Raw genomic sequence first — 16,743 nt, forward strand, 5'->3', positions numbered from 1 at the left:
TAATCTGTCAGGGTGTTGAAAGTGTCTATAGGTCATATCATTCTCGTCTTCACCATTGTTTAAAAGTCAAGTCAATGTCTACATGTCTGACAGAAGACTGGAGTTAATGTAATTACATGAGCAATGAACATGTCAAGATAATATTAGTTACTGAGATTTGAGTTGCAGCTGAAAAGTTTTGCATTATTTATGAAATATTTTATCAAATGACATTAAACATATATATCATTGGCATTACCAGTATTTTCTTTTGTTTTAAAAATCAGTTCAAATTCAAATGTTGAACATTAACATATACATAGGAATTAAGCTGATATTTAACAAAACGATTGACAATCGTTCCCTGACGCTTAGCAATAATGCGTTTGCAAACAGCTTGGAATTTAACGAGTATACGAGGTCACATTCATGCATACTTAGGTTTGTGCTTGTATATTTTCATTAACCTATAACATCCTATGCAGAAGATTGTTGGGTGAAAATTAAGCGCCGTAGACAGCAGCTCTGAAGACGACTGAAGACACAGTCTGCTGTATTGGGGTATATTGGAACAAATTATTTTACAGCCATCCTTGAAACAATTTTCCCCTGCCCACTGGGCAGACAATTTTTCCCCAGAAATCACCGGCAACAATTTTTTTGTCAACAATCCTCCAACACCCCTCGAAATCAAATGGTCTGCCCCTAACGGATGGTGTTGATCAGAAGGTAAATGTAAGATGTAAGTCAATATCTTTGAGTATATGATTGCCTTATCTGCCAGTGCTCTGTGTGCTGAGTAATGGCGCACAAAGTCGTCGAAAGTCAAATTCATCACGTGAAAAACAGAAAACTCGTCACAGAAACCTCAACGCGCAGCTATGGATCCTTTGCTAACCACATGTAATAACAAAATAATCGCGGTCAGTTACATATGCTGTTATTTTATTCCACGATAAGACCCGCAAACAAATGAAAAACAACAGATAGATAAGTCTATAAGGTATTCATGTGTCAGCACTACATTCGTTTATACGGGCGGTCTTCGAAGCAAATCTGTTCGTCCCCAGGGCTGTTTTAACACATTCGACCACCACCAAACGTTCTTCAACGCGATCGTCGGATGTGCTTCGCGCTGAGTTATCCTTTTATGGAGGGCCGTCTTTCAGTGACGGCGAACGTTTTCCGATCGTGGAACGTTGTTTCATAGGCGATAAGACTTTTACTGCAGCAGAGCTTTCCTTCGTCACTAATTCTTCTGTGTTTGTCGAAGATGCTTTCGGAAAACCCCTTTCAAATTGGCCGCCGACCAGGGAGCTGATGGCCAACAAGCAGACGATCATCTTGATCAATGCCGGTTTCATGATTTGTTGAAATTTCAGTTCAACTCTATCACAGCAAAGTTGCACCTTCCTGGGAACAGATTTAATGAAATTATGATGATCCGAATGCTGAAATGGTTGAGTGAGTCATCAATTTGATTCGAATACAACATTTCATGACAAGCTGCACACTGCTATGACACTCTATATAAAAGCACATTGAAATCACACATTTTATGATTTCTCTTCAATCTTGCATGGTAGAAATAATTTCGTATTAAGGTAGTATGCACCTCGAAAGTGAAAGACTTAAACTTTTGCTGTAACTTTCCTCAAGGAATCTTTCAATTATTCTCTTTCAAAATCAAGAATAAAAATAGGGGGTCACCGTGCAAATTTTGGTACTAGAGAAAGAAATTACCCAAGATTTACCGATATTTGGAATTCAAAATGGCCGCCATCCCTGTGTTAACTCTATGAAGAAAAATAAAAATTTTCGAATTTCGAAAAACTAAGCAGGTAAAAAGTTTTCTTTCACCAAGAGCTTTAAAATGAACCCCCACATGTGGTATATCAGAAGAGAATTGTAAAAGTTTGAGAATCCGAATGTCTGTCCCCGAGGTGCGTTCTACCTTAAAATATACACCTATTTCTAAACCCTATTCTTAATATCAATGTATTGTTTCGAAGTAAAATAATGTAATGGTGATTCTGAATACAAATTTATAATGTATTCTTCATTCAGAAACACACTGCCGAGAAAGCACATTTAAGATTGAAATTTGGTGAATTTGAAAGTACGTTCTCATCTTAACCGATGGTGTTATGACATTTGTTCACATTTTGGCAGCCAGTTTAGAAAAGTGGTCGGCAGAATACTGTCACGGATTACACATGTCCAGATGCACCACTACGATTATTTCGAAACCATACATTTGATATTAAGAGTAGAAAATAGAAAAAAGGAGTATATTTCACGATGCAATCGATTTCAGCGTACCCGTAAAATCAGCTAAAACTATTTTCAAATTCTTTTTGATGTTAAAATCTTAGGCTGCATTCACAAACACCTCTGGATGGGGGCGGAATTGACAGGGGAATTTGAAAATATCAAGGTTATTTTGGAGGCTCTTGAAAGTATTTGGGACTTAAAGGGGGATTCGAAACCAAACTGTCTCTGATTGATATCAAATATGTGTCCATTTACAGCTGTAACTTTTGGTTAAATTTTTGGTGGTTTTGTTTAGTGTATCCAATGGCGTTTTTGTTTTGCTCCTTAGAGTGTGATGAAAAGTCCAGTTTTTAACTTCAACACAGCGACATGTGTACAGTCAGTATTTTCATATTGTTTAAAATTAAATTCAAGTCCGGACTAGAATTCATTTGCCATCAATGACAACGCTTACGGTCTTTGCACATTTACAGATTATTTTGCAAATAAGAATGTGTATTATTCAACCATGCTGTGGGCAGTAGAACAAGAAACTGCAATTGATACACAGAACTAAACGTACTAAAAATTGGCCTACGGTACAGCTAATACCCCTTTTATACAATTTTGTTGATTATTTACATTTTTATGACAGGGGAATGAAGTCACCCTGTTTGCATATATTATAGAAATAACGGGCGACGCGCTGACCATTAACGTTTATTATGGGCAAGGGCGAGAGGAAAGCCAAAAATTAACGGGCGAGGCTTGCCGAGCCCGTTAATTTGGCTTTCCTCGAGCCCGCGCCCATAAATAAACGTTAATGGTCAGAGCGGAGTCTGTTATTTCCATTATATTATCAACGAACCGGAGAAAACCGTCAAATTTTGCGAAAATATTTGGAGCGAACGACAACTGGGCCCCAGAACTGAGTAATACGCGACGCACTGTCACGCGCGCTGTAAAATATTGGCAGATCCGGAGATATTTTCAGAAAAAAGTATCTCAACTTGGCTCACAAGTGCTCCATTTTATTTTGTGATTGATTATGATTTACTTTTGAGCTGTAAAGTTACGATACTTTGAGTTGTTAATCTTATTATTCATATTCACGGGCATGTAAACAGACCATTATTGTGTATTTGTGGTCAGTCACATGGTTCAGCTCGACCAATCAAAATGCGACAGGCAGGGCATGGTAATATAATGTATTATTACACCTCACTCATTCAGCGTGCACTGCCATTGGTTAAACACGACTCACGTGACATGTAAAAGAACGTGATGATGCCCTCTGCGAATGTGATGATGCCCTCTGCATTTGATATTACATGGATGACGTCATTTTACTTACTGCGCATCCTTTCTGCGCAAAACAATTTGTCGTTCGCTTGTTGCAAAACGTCATGCAGAGCTGTCACCGGCACAGTTAGACGATATTTTGATGCAAGTAAACAGCAAACGAACGAAAATGGCAACAAGGAATGCAATTTCTGTGTTCAGCGACTATGCAAGCAACAAATTTGGATACGCCACCGAGGAGATCGGCAAACTTTAGCGGCAACCCTAGACTCGGCACTGACAACATTTTACGCTGAGGTCCGGACTCATAAGGCGAACTGTACTCGAAGAAGTCTTTGTGTTTTTGTTTCTTTGCATGTTTGCTTGTTCGGTGTAATAAAAATAATAACACATGAGAGCTTGGGCAATATCACGATTTTTTGCCTGCCCTCGGGCTGGTGGTCATGATCGAAATACTGATGATGCCCTCGCCTACGGCTCGGGCATCATCAGTATTTCGATCATGACCACCATCCCTTGGGCAGGCAATAAATCGTGATATTGCCCTCGCTCTCATGTGTTATTATTTAAATGTGATCGCTGTTTTACAGTAAGCGAAAATATGTCAAAACAGCGCACCCTTTATTGTACGACAAACATACACACATATATACCGAAATATTCTGTGCATTTTAAAATCAGGCCAGTTCATTATTATAATTAGGTACATTTTTATCATTTGTTAAATAATTATAAAAGCTCATATTTAGCTAGTTTAGTATTGGAAAAAATCATTCATATTTTTCTCATAGACTACAATGTACTATCAAACATTTTCGGTGAAATTCCAAAATGAAATTTCGCGCTCGCACATGCACCTTTTACCTCCCATTTCAATAAGAGTACATTTACATAAAGTGTCAAACATATAAATGAACAGAATATTGCTTGTTTTTCAGGGGAAATTGTTACCAGTTTGCCCTAAAGACTCCCATGTATTATTATTTGACATTTTTGGACGAAGCACTATTTCGGCGAAATTTTGCCTCCTAATAATTGCACAAAAATGGCGACTCTATCCAAAGGCATGCATGAAATTTCATGACCCTTCAAAAATGCCTGCGACCCATAATCAAAATAAACCTGGCCTCCCCCGTTATGTCCAGTCCCTTAGTGGGGATTCAAAACCATAGCAAGTCAGAGGGGGGACGCATTTTGAGTTTGGGCATGACAAAATCAAAGAATTTTTTGGATCCCCTTCCAGGGGTGTTTGTGAATTCAGTCTTACTGCGCTGTTATAAAGGTTGGCTGCGATTTGTCTCGGATTACTCATTGAGAAAGCATTAACGTTATTTACACTGTCACTGTCACATCGTCGCACTAAATCTAAAATTTCCCGTGTAGCCTTACCACCAGAGTGAACTAACGCTGTTTGAATATTAGGATTCCAATTCGAAGTAACTTCCTTCTATATTTAAAAAAACTCATTGGCCCCTTAAACATGACTTCCTTTTTCTTCTAAGCGAGAGAGGCTGAAGTTTCCTCGGAAAAGTACAAGTAGCAGGTTTATTAAAGGTCTTATTTTGGTGCGTATTACCTACGTTGACACGTTTTGATGTACAGATATGATATCTATTGTCTTTTCTGACTGTCGATTTCACGACTGGACACAAAGTCTCTTGTTGCAAGAAAGTTATTTAAAATTTGCTAACTACATGTATATACCAAAAAAGTGTATTTGCACACCGAATATTATGTTGTAGTTGTGACAATTCACCGTGACTTACACGTCGGATATCCAGTTATGCTTCAGTAACATGCAGTATGTCTGTATGGGTACACGATTTCAATTCACAAAGAAATGGCTACTTAAAATTATCACATACTAGCATAACTAATAACTGCAATACCAATCTTTGATAGAAGCATGATTTAGACTTTAAAATAAAATCATGTCCATATGCATTTCGACATGAACCAAAGTTTTAGGCGCCGCACAACACCGTGAACGTGAAGACGTAAAACCGCTCATCACACCAGAGAGCAATTTCATTCCGATCGCGTATCGATCATTCTCAAAAGTCAGAAACAAGACGCGATGCGTACTTCCTTCGTTCCTATGTCAAGCATCGAGGCAGCTATTAATGTTTTGATATCATTTAGCACAATTTTTCCTGACTGATGAAAAAACAATGACTTGTAGAGTCTACAAGTCGTTGTTTTTCATCCTTTAGAAAAATTGAGCAAAATGATTGTAGACGACCACCTGAAATGACATACACTTACGTTTTCCCGTCCAAACAGATCTGTTGGTGATCGGACCACTATGGTAGGGGAGTAGTTATCTGACTTGACAACTAACAAACTTTTATAAGCAGCAATCTATAATTATCCTAAAGACTCTAAATACATTATGCAGCATACTATTGCGAGCATCATGAATTCTATAACTATTGTCCATTCAGTAGCACGCTGGTCATAAATTAAAATCCTTACTGGTACCAGGATCAACTCTTCTCAACCATAATGCGCAATACATCTGAATAGTTCTCGCTCAATACGGCTTAAAGCAGGAAGGAAAAGCCCGGCTAGTTCACTCAAATCGACAATGCGACGGCCCGGGGCGACGGCCATTCTTCCATTCTCCGGTAGGTCTATTTAGCGACACTATCATTGGAAATGGAATTATAACCACGACCTGCTCTTGTATAGCGAATCAGACGTCATACTTCTGACTTACGCTGTACAGGGTACGGTCATGTTGCATTCTTTTCATCTCTTTGCTGAATTCTCGTACCTTCCAGCGTGTTTTGAGGGCACGCTGAACATTTTCTCGACGCGATTTTCCTTTACCTGCAGACGACATTTTGTACAACGCAAAAACGTTCGGAACGTCACTATGCGCGCGTGGTTACTATGGATACATTTCTGCGCGGAAATCGGCGCAGTACGCTTATATTTTTCCGATCGTACATCCTTAACTCCTCATTGCTTCATGGTCAGAGAGTAACTCCAGTAGTTGGGCTCTCGCCTGTTAGATGATGCATCATGAAAAAGTATTATCACCATTCAAACATACAGTAAATTTGAATACTATTGGCAGGGTGTGATCCTGGTAAGAGTTGTTCAATTTATGGGCGGCGTTCTACTGAATAGACAATGAAGACGTCAGTTTACCCTGCAGTAATGTGTTGCATATTAATCGTCAGATTCGTAAGAATAAATGTACTAGATTGTGATATCCTACATTACATGGAAGAAGTATTTCGATTTTAAATGGCTTTTTCGGCACTGTATTTCTGAATTAAGAATACATCGAAACTAGAAATAGAATCAAGATGTAGTTTTATACTTACTTGGAAACTATACATTGATATTAGCGACAGTATCCCTCTAAGTCGTAGGCGAGGGGGACATGCGGCCGTAGCCATACAGAGATACGGCCGCCTTACTAGGAATCACGAGTCCGTGACGCAGCCACATGAGTGCGGAATACGGAGGGATTATATATTTATCACATGAATAGACCCAGTTTTCCGTGATGGACCTTTCAGGCATGACATTCACGCTAACGCCGGGACTCTTTGAAAAGAACGATAAGAACTCTGAAAAGAGGTCACGCGCTTTTGTTGCGATGCATGGTAACAGCTGACTCACCCTTAACGCGCTTAGCTGCACATGTCGAGGTTAACTTCAAGCACGCCGAAGCTGGTCTTATGGATAAAAACATATCTTGTTCCGGATTTAGCAGTATAAATCGATGGGAAATACGAACGACCATGGATTTTTAACGCAATGTTTTTATTTGGGAGGTACTATAACATCAATTTGAGTGACAATTCACTGATCGAATGACTGGACGTGCAACCGGGACGCTGATACGTATTACACTCAGCCGGGGCAACCGAGAAGGGATTGTTATTTTTGCCAATATTTGAACATCATTCAAATAATTCTGTTTTGCAATCTTTGTATAAATTTTTATTAACTATCAATTTTTATGTTTATGAATTGTATTTTAATATTTTGCCATTGAAATGAGCTTTTTTAAATATTAATGAAGAACAGTGTTCGGCTCTGTTTCAAAAATCGGTAAGACTACGAGCAACGAGTGTATCGAAGTTCAATAAGAAGGTACTATTCAGGAAAACGGGTGCATCATACATGCTCACTGCAGTAACTTCTGCCTTCAAATGTACTGAAAATCTTGTGAACTAACGTCGCTATTGAAGAATTGAAATGCATTTCTTCTGATGCGTCTCAAATCAGGAAAAGTATCGTCGTTACTCTCAGAAACACAGACAAAGAGAAGTGTGTGTCAGAAATGACGAAAGCTCGTCGCTTCCTCGGATCGAGTTGATAACTTCTGCGGCAGCGTTGATGGCTATGTTTCACCATAGACCCTTGGGGTCTACCGTTTAACATGCAACGCGTCATTCTGCTGCAGCGGTCACGGTACTCGTCTATGCTTATCATGTCGTTGAAGGATATCGACAGAGGCTCTTTTGACGAGGGAGACAACACAAAATGTCGGCCATATAGCAGCGTCACCAATTCAAATGTCAGTGCTGAAAGAAATTAAATTTATAAATTCATTGCAAATCAACGACGGAAAAACAAAAATTCTATAAAAATCTATTGTTTCGACGCTATTTGGTATTTAAAAACTATCTACTGTTGATTGACCAATCAGAGTGCTCAATTCAGGGTCTTTTATTTACTCTTAACGCACATATTTAAATACCTCATATTTCCGAAAAGCTTCATGACCCTCCTACTTTTGCGTTTCAGGAATTTGAAAGTCAATTCGGATGGGAACAGTTGATTTTGTTTGTTAACGTCAGAAACCCCCAAGCGCAGCCATGGATCTATGGCTAACCACATGTAATAACAAAATAATCGCAGTCAATTACATATGCTGTTATTTTATTCCACGATAGGACTCGGAAATGAATGAAAAACAATACATAGATGAGTGTATAAGAAATTCATGTCAGTACCACTTTGTTTATACGGGCGGTCTTTGAAACTAATCTGTTCGTCCAAAGGACTGTTTCAATAAAAAGACAACACATTCGACCACCATCAGACGTTCTTCAACGCGATCTTCGGATGTACTTCGCGCTGAGTTATCTTCCATTTGGAGAAGAAGGGACTTCTTTCACTGACGGTGAACGTTCTCCCATCGTTGAACGTTGTTTCAGTAGCGATAAGACTTTTACCGCAGCAGAGGGTTCCTTCATAGCTAATGCTGTATTTGTCATAGGTGCATTGGGCCTACCCCTTCCACGTTGGCCGCCGACCAGGCAGCTGGTGGCCAACAAGCAGACGATGATCTTGATCAATGCGGTTTTCATAATTTGTTAAAATTTCAGAACAACGCTGTCACAGCACAGTTGCACCTTCCTGGGAACAGATTAAATGAAATAGTTACAATAATCGGAATGATGAAATTGTTGAGTTACTCAGCAATTTGACTCGAATACAGCATGTCATGACAAGCTGCATACGACTATGACACTCAATATTAAAAACAATTTGAAATTACATTTTTGTTGATTTTTCTTGCATGCTAGAAATTATTTCACATTAAAATATACACCTAGTTCTGAACCCTATTCTTCATATCAATGTATGGTATCGAAGTAAAATAATGGTGATTCCGAATACTGTAATTTCTAATTTCAATGTATTTTTCATTCAGAAAGACACGGCTGAGAAAGTACATTCAAGATCGAAATTTGGCCAAATTTCAAAGTACATTGTTATCTTAACCGATGGTATGATGAAATTTGTTCACATTTTGGTGGCCAGTTTGATTTTCAGGAGAAAAACGTGGGTGGCCGAACAATGTCACGGATTACTCATGTTTAGATGCACCACTATGCTTATTTCGAAATCATACATTTTATATAAATAATGGGAAATAGAAAAAGGAATATATTTCACGATGCAATCGATTTTAGCATACCATAAAAATCAGCTAAAACTATTTTCAAATTCTTTTTGATGTTAAAATCTTTCTCCGGAGGAGGAATTGAAAGGGGGGCTTGAAAATATCGAGGTTATGTTGGGGGCTCTTGAAGGTATTTGGGGACTTACAGGGGTGGGGACTCGAAGCGAAATAGTCTGTGATTAATATGAAATATTTGTTGAGTTGTCAATTAACAGCTGTAACCTTTTCTTAAATTTTGGTATGTTTGATTGTGTATCCACTGGAGGTTTTTGTTCTCCTCCTTTGAAGTTATCAAGAGAGCCATATGTGTACTTTAACCTCCCAAGTCAAACAAAGTACATTTTCATAAATTATCAAACATATAAATGTACAGAATATAGCTTGTTTTTAGGGTAAAATTGTTATTAGTTTACTAAATAGAGCCAAATGTATAATGATTTGATATTTTTGATGAAGAACTATTTTGGCCGTATTTGTCATTTTAATAGTTAATCAAAAGATTGTTACTCTCCCCTAAGGCATGCATGAAATTTCATGACAAACACGAGCTCCGGGCTCTCCGTTTTTGTCGTTTTCTAGATGTTTGCGTTAAAAATTTGGTTTCTCGACTCGTCTCCTGCAATTTTGTTCGAATTCCTCATCCTGTTTTTACACCGGCGGAGCCTTTTGACGATATTTTTTGGATTTCAAGTGTTCGAAGTTCCCACTCTTGAAAGTGGACGATGATGACGTGCACGCTGAATGGACTTCGGTTTGCCCTTACTGTCAGTCTGAAAGTCGTCATCTTCGAACGATATTTTATTGACTTTGGGGAATCAAGATAAAATCCTTTGACTTAACTGAAGAACTGTATCATTGCTCTATTCACGAAATTCATTGGGACAATTTGATTTCTGCGCAAATAGTTCGTGCCTTGTGGCGTATTCATGTCAGAGACAGACAATTTCAACTTCATTAGCTTCACAAGGGTATAATCTTGCGAGGAAGATCTGTCGACATTCTTGTACATAACGCTTTTTCATTTGCAGTCAGAATTCCTGCACGTGGACAAACCCGAATTCGAGTGAAAGATTTGCCAAATTCTGTTAACGATATTGCCCTTTGCGACAAACTCGTAGAACAAGGCTGTAACATTATATCAGATATTTCTCGAGAAAGAATCAGTTATAATGGCAAGTTAACAGACTGCTTCAACGATAGCCGAGTGGTTTTTGCGGATTTGCAAGCCGGCGAATCTGTTCCTCGAACTGGAATGAGTGTCTGTGGTTTTCAAATTCGCGTCTTCCATCCTTGGCAAAACGTGTCAGACCTGCCTACCAAGAAGATCCACGCTCTCCCAATTCAACAGCGTGTGTTGACGAGGCAACTTTTAACATGGCCTTGCATCATCAACCTTCGATGGTCGAGTCTAAAACTAGTCAAGAAACCAGTGACGTCGATTATCGATCCCCTGATATTCCAGTCACTGAAATACAAAACTTTTTGAGCATACTGACACTCCTAAACGTCTCACGGAAAATGAAAGAAAACTATGTGATTTAGGACTTCCTTTTCATGAAAGTACTAAAGCTGTTGGAAATTTAAAATGTAGTAAAACTCAAGGACCTGATGGTCTGCCAACGAAATTTTGCAAGAAAGAAGTGGTGGACCCTTGGAGCATAATTCTTGTGATGAAACTTCATAGAAAGGTGAACTACTAGCTTCTCAAGGTCGCGCAACTATTCGCTAATCCAAAAACAGAATGATCATGAACTTTTTAATCAGTCGGAGGCCAATCAGTCTCCTCAACACAGACTATACAATATTAGCCCTAGCACTTGCTCGACGACTACAGATTATTTTACCACACATAATTGACACAAATCAAACTGCCTACATGAAATGTTGATATATTGTACAAATTTCCGGTTAGGAAAATTCAAAGATCGTAACGATAAATTCGCAAAGTTAACTTGGGTGTCAGATCCCTTAAAATCCCGATTCGGGGAGGTATATACTTCGGATATGATCATGCAAAGTAAGTCTTTTAAACTAGGAGAAAAAATAGAGAGACTCAAATCAACTCTAGAAATATGGAGATATAGAACTTTTACACTGTAAGGAAAATTACTATTATAAAATCCCTATTAATTCCGCAACGCTTGGATGTCGAGACACTTATTAAAAAAAATCAATCGTTTATTTTACAAGTTTTTATGGCACTATGGTATTGACAAAATCAAAAGGACATAATCGAAGAATACTGAAACGGAGGACTGAACATGCCCGATATATTTATTTTACAAAAGTCTTTATATGCATCTTGGATACGTAGATTATATGCCAGTGACAATTCCAAATGAAAAGCCATACATTATATTTTGAAATCGATCTATCTATCCATCGAAATATATATATATATATATATATATATATATATATATATATATATATATATATATATTCGTCGAGCAATCGATCAATTCATTCGATCATTCAATCGATAGAAAGATCGATCGATTGATAGATCAGTGCATCGAGCGATCAATAGGTGGATCTATCTATTGATCAATGGATTGATTGATCGATCGAGGAAAGATCTATCCCTATGAATTTATTCCAATGAATCACTTGATCTAATACATTATCAGTTGATTTGATACGTTATCGGTAAATTTTTGATACGTTATCGGTTAGGAAAAATTACTGCTTTATCGGTTGATTTACTACGTTATCGGTAAATTTTACTGCATTATCGGGTTTGATACGTTATCGGTTAGTTACTACGTTATCCGTTGTTACAAGGTTACTCGGAAAAGAACAAGAAGCAGGTTTATTAAAGGTCTTATTTTGGTGCGTATTACCTACGTTGACACGTTTCGATGTACGTATATGATCTCTATTGTCTTTTTTGACTATCGATTTCACGACTGGACACAAAGTCTCTTCTTGCAAGAAAGATATTTAAAATTTGCTAATTGCATACCAAAAGACTGCATTTGCACGCCGAATATTTTGCTGTAGTTGTAACAGTTTACTTCCACGTCGGATGTCCAGTTACGATTTTTTAGTAAAATGAATCTTGTGAATATTGTTGAGGGTAGCACACTGTAGATCAACTATTTTAGTATGACATTAGCTTTCGGAGACAACAGATCCTCGCCCAGGAACTTTCTATCTCCTACCGAAGATACACAAACCGGGCAATCCAGGACGCCCTATTATATCGGGCATTTGCACCATAACGGAGGGAATTTCCGGCTGTATTGACACCATTTTGAGACCATATACCATCACTACACCTAGCTACAAACAAGATACACCCGATCTCCTACGCAAATTACACGATATTGACAGTTTGCCTGTTAACACAATACTGGTCACCCTCGATGTTGAGTCGCTATATACAAATATTCCACACGCTGATGGACTTCAAGCTATCAGAGATATAATATCTGATGGAGAAAAGGCCACATACACCTATAAACTAGCTGAATTTGTACTCACTCACAACTACTTTGAATTCAATGGTTCCTTTTATTTGCAGACAAACGGTACAGCGATGGGCACACGGATGGCGCCACCAATACGCGAATATATTGATGGCAACCTTAGAAGAAACATTCCTCAGCACCTATCCCCTCAAACCACGTCTGTACGCCCGTTTCATTGATGACGTGTTCTTGATTTGGACCCATGGCCTGGATTCGTTGAAGAAATTTTACAGTGATGTCAATTCGTTCCACCATTCCATCAACTTCACCATGTTTTACTCTGAAATTCAGGCAAACTTTTTTGACACTACTATAACAGTTCGTGATGGCCGCTTAATTACAAGTGTTTACAGCAAACCCACAGACACTCACAGCTATCTTCGACCAGCAAGCTCCCACCCCAGACATGTTTTCCGTTCAATTATATATAGCCAGGCAATACGTAAATGCAGAATCTGCTCTGAGAATTGCAACTGGGACGAACGTCTTGGTCAGCTTCGCCAAACATTTGTCGCCCTAAATTATAATCCTATTGCAGTTGATGAACAGATCAACCGGGCCAGCAATATCGATCGCAACGACCTCCTCCAATACAGGCAGAAGAAAGACTTAAACAGAATCCCACTGGTTGTAACTTACAGTACACAACTGAAGAAACTGAACAAAATAGTCAATGAACTCCACCCAATCCTACAAGAGGACACACTACTCCGAGAAGTCTCTCGGAAAAACCGATCATAGCTAATAGGCAGCCTCCTAACCTCAAACAACGCATTGTCACCAGTAAACTTCCTATGACCATCCAATCCCATGGAACAAAACCCTGTAATAAAGTAAGATGCAAACTGTGCCCTCTCATCAATACCGCCACCACTGTAGTCGGACCCAATCAGAAGAATTTCAACATCAAAGGATCATATAACTGTGACTCCAGTAACGTCATCTATGCTATCACCTGTTATAAATGTCCGTCCGCTGTATACATTGGCCAAACGGGACAGCCACTGCGGCAACGCATCAACAATCACAAGTTCGATATACAGAGAAACAAAACATATAAACATGTTGCCGAACACTTTAACCTTGACGGACATTCTATCAATGATTTCCGTGTGGCTGTACTTAGAAAGATTCGTAGTAAAAGCACCATCCGCAGAGAGACTGAAGAACTCAATATCATACAATATTTCGACTGTGTCTAAGAAGGGCTCAATCGAGATTACGGATTTTTAACACATTACAAATAACTATGTTGGCTGTATTTTGCCCCAGTTGTTCCAACCATTGTCCTCATTCAACAATGTTTTTACTTGCTTTAGGCATTGTCCATTACCCAAGATTTATTTGGCCTTTTGCTTCTTTGTCCATTCTGCAAGTACATCTGATGAAGGAGACTGTTGTCTCTGAAAGCTTATGTCATACTAAAAAGTTGATCTACAATGTCCTACCCTCAACAATATTCACAAGATTTAGTCAAGATCAACACGGCTCTATTGAAACTTTAGTAAAATGAAGTATTTCCATATTGGAACGATTTCAATTAACAAAGTAATGGCTCAGAAATTATCAGATATAAGCATAATATCAATACCAATCTTTGATAGAGGCATGACTTACAGTTTGTGACTTTTAGATTTCATGTCCATATGCCTTTCGGCATGAGCCTAAGTTTTAGGCGTCGCACAACAGCCTGAACTTGAAGACGTAAAATCGCTCATCGCACCAGAGAGCAGTTTCATTCCGATCGCTTATCGATCTTTTCCAAAGGTCAATAACAAGACGTGACGCATATTCCCTTCGTCATTGTGTCAAGCATCGACGCAGTTATTAATGTTGTGGTATCATTTGGCACAAATTATCCTAATGGATAAAAAACAATGACTTGTAGACGACAAACTGAAATGACATACACTTACGTTTTCCCGTCCCAGCAGATCTGTTGGTGATCGGATCACTATGGTAGGGGAGTAGTTATCTGACTTGATAACTAACAAACTTTTATAAGCAGCGTTCTATAATTATCATACATTATGCAGCATACCATTGCGAGCATCATAAATTTTATAACTATGGTCCATTCAGTAGCACGCTGGTCATAAATTGAAATTCTTACCGGTACCAGGATCAACTCTTCTCAACCATATTGTGCAATACATACTTTGGTCTCTCCAAGAAACAAGCACCCTCATCATTGCATGATACAGTTAGTGGCTACTACCTGTTGCAGTTAGCTTTCGCCTGTTGGCCAACTTTTTACATTACAAGCTTTTTCTCCAAAACAGTAGGTCTGATTGAATGATGCATCATGAAATAAAGTATTATCACCCTTCAGGTATATTCCAAATTTGAATACAATTGACAAGATTTTGATCCCCGTACCAGTAAGAGTTGTTTCACTTTATGACCAGCGTTCTACTGAATGGACAACAATTACGACAGTATGTCCTGCAGTCGTATGTTGCATACAAATCGTCAGAATCTTAAAGATAAATATAGAACATTGCTGATATTGTATAAAATTTGGTAAGTTGTCAAGCCATCGGTTTACATGACCATTTAGGTCAGACTCTACATTCAGTGGACAAATATTTCGATCTTGAATGTGCCTTCTCAGAACTGAATTAAGAATACATTGAAATAATAAACTGTATCAAGATGTAGCATTATAGTTACATCGAAACCATACTTTGATATTAAGATTAGGATATTTTAATATGCAATAAATTCTAGCATGCAGGAAGGATCAACAAAAAATGAATTCGAATTGCTACATTAAGCAGCTTGGCGGCAATCTGTCACAAAAAGTTGAGTTTGAGTCGCATTGCTGAGCCAATGAGCCATATCATCATTAATTATAATTGTTTCATTAAATCTGTTACCAGGAAGCTGCAATATAGCTGAAATAACGTTGTTTTGAAATTTCAACAAATTATGAAAAGCGCAGTGATCAAGATCATTGTCTGCTTGTTGGCCATAAGCTGTCTGGTCGTTGGCCAAAGTAAGGGGCGAGCGTTGGAGTATACCATCTTCGACAAATAGAGCAGAAGTAACGCTCTGCTGCGGTTAAAGGCTTATCGTCACTGAAACAATTTCTCCCCATGGCTAATCAGTTCTATACACAAGACAGCCGAATGATTGCTATACACACATAATCAAGCACAAACCGCAAATTACGTGTGGAGTTGCATTCCCTTTATTATCTATGTTTAATATTATATCTAAATATAGGTTACTCATTTCTAAGGAATTCTTTATACTTTAAAATTTCTAGAAATAGCTTACTTAAAAATTTAGATGGGGCCGAAAACATGTTGTCTAGGAATGCTGGCATGCATATTGGATTTATGCAAATTATCAAATTGCCTAAATGTTGTGTAGAACATTGAAGATCCGATATTGCTTCTCCATGCCAAACTGATAATTTTTAATGCCAATCATTGCAATACAGTAAAAATGCAATTTTGTTGGAACGAGAGTGTCTTTGTAAAACGGAGACACCGTGGGGTAGTCGTTAGGGTACCAGACTCACTATCAGAAAATGGCAAGTTCGAGCCCGGCAGGTCCGGAGTAACAGATTCACTGTCAAAGGATGGTGAGTTTGAGACTCCATACGGGTCGTGCGCCTGAGCAAGGCACTTTACCCTCATTGCTGCATTGGTTAATGGGTTATGGATTCCTCATTCCTTTGAAATTTATTTATCACAAGTCCTAACAGACTGCAAGATGATATTCAAAACTTAGCAATACTATCAGCTAATCATTTAGCCATATTGTATGTTGGGTTTATGTGTACAACCTTCT

The 16,743-nt window shown here is 38.4% G+C and overlaps 1 long non-coding RNA gene across 1 annotated transcript; it reads right to left on the reverse strand.

The window, feature by feature from the left end:
• Window positions 1–8,418: 8,418 nt before the first annotated feature.
• Window positions 8,419–14,915, reverse strand: LOC139136182 (uncharacterized). The gene is made up of 2 exons (XR_011553139.1): window positions 14,859–14,915; window positions 8,419–8,919 (listed from the first exon to the last, which is right to left on the reverse strand). It is a non-coding gene; the product is annotated as an uncharacterized lncRNA (long non-coding RNA).
• Window positions 14,916–16,743: the final 1,828 nt, after the last annotated feature.

This window comes from Ptychodera flava, chromosome 7 (genome assembly GCF_041260155.1).
Source record: "Ptychodera flava strain L36383 chromosome 7, AS_Pfla_20210202, whole genome shotgun sequence".
Lineage (NCBI taxonomy): Eukaryota > Metazoa > Hemichordata > Enteropneusta > Ptychoderidae > Ptychodera > Ptychodera flava.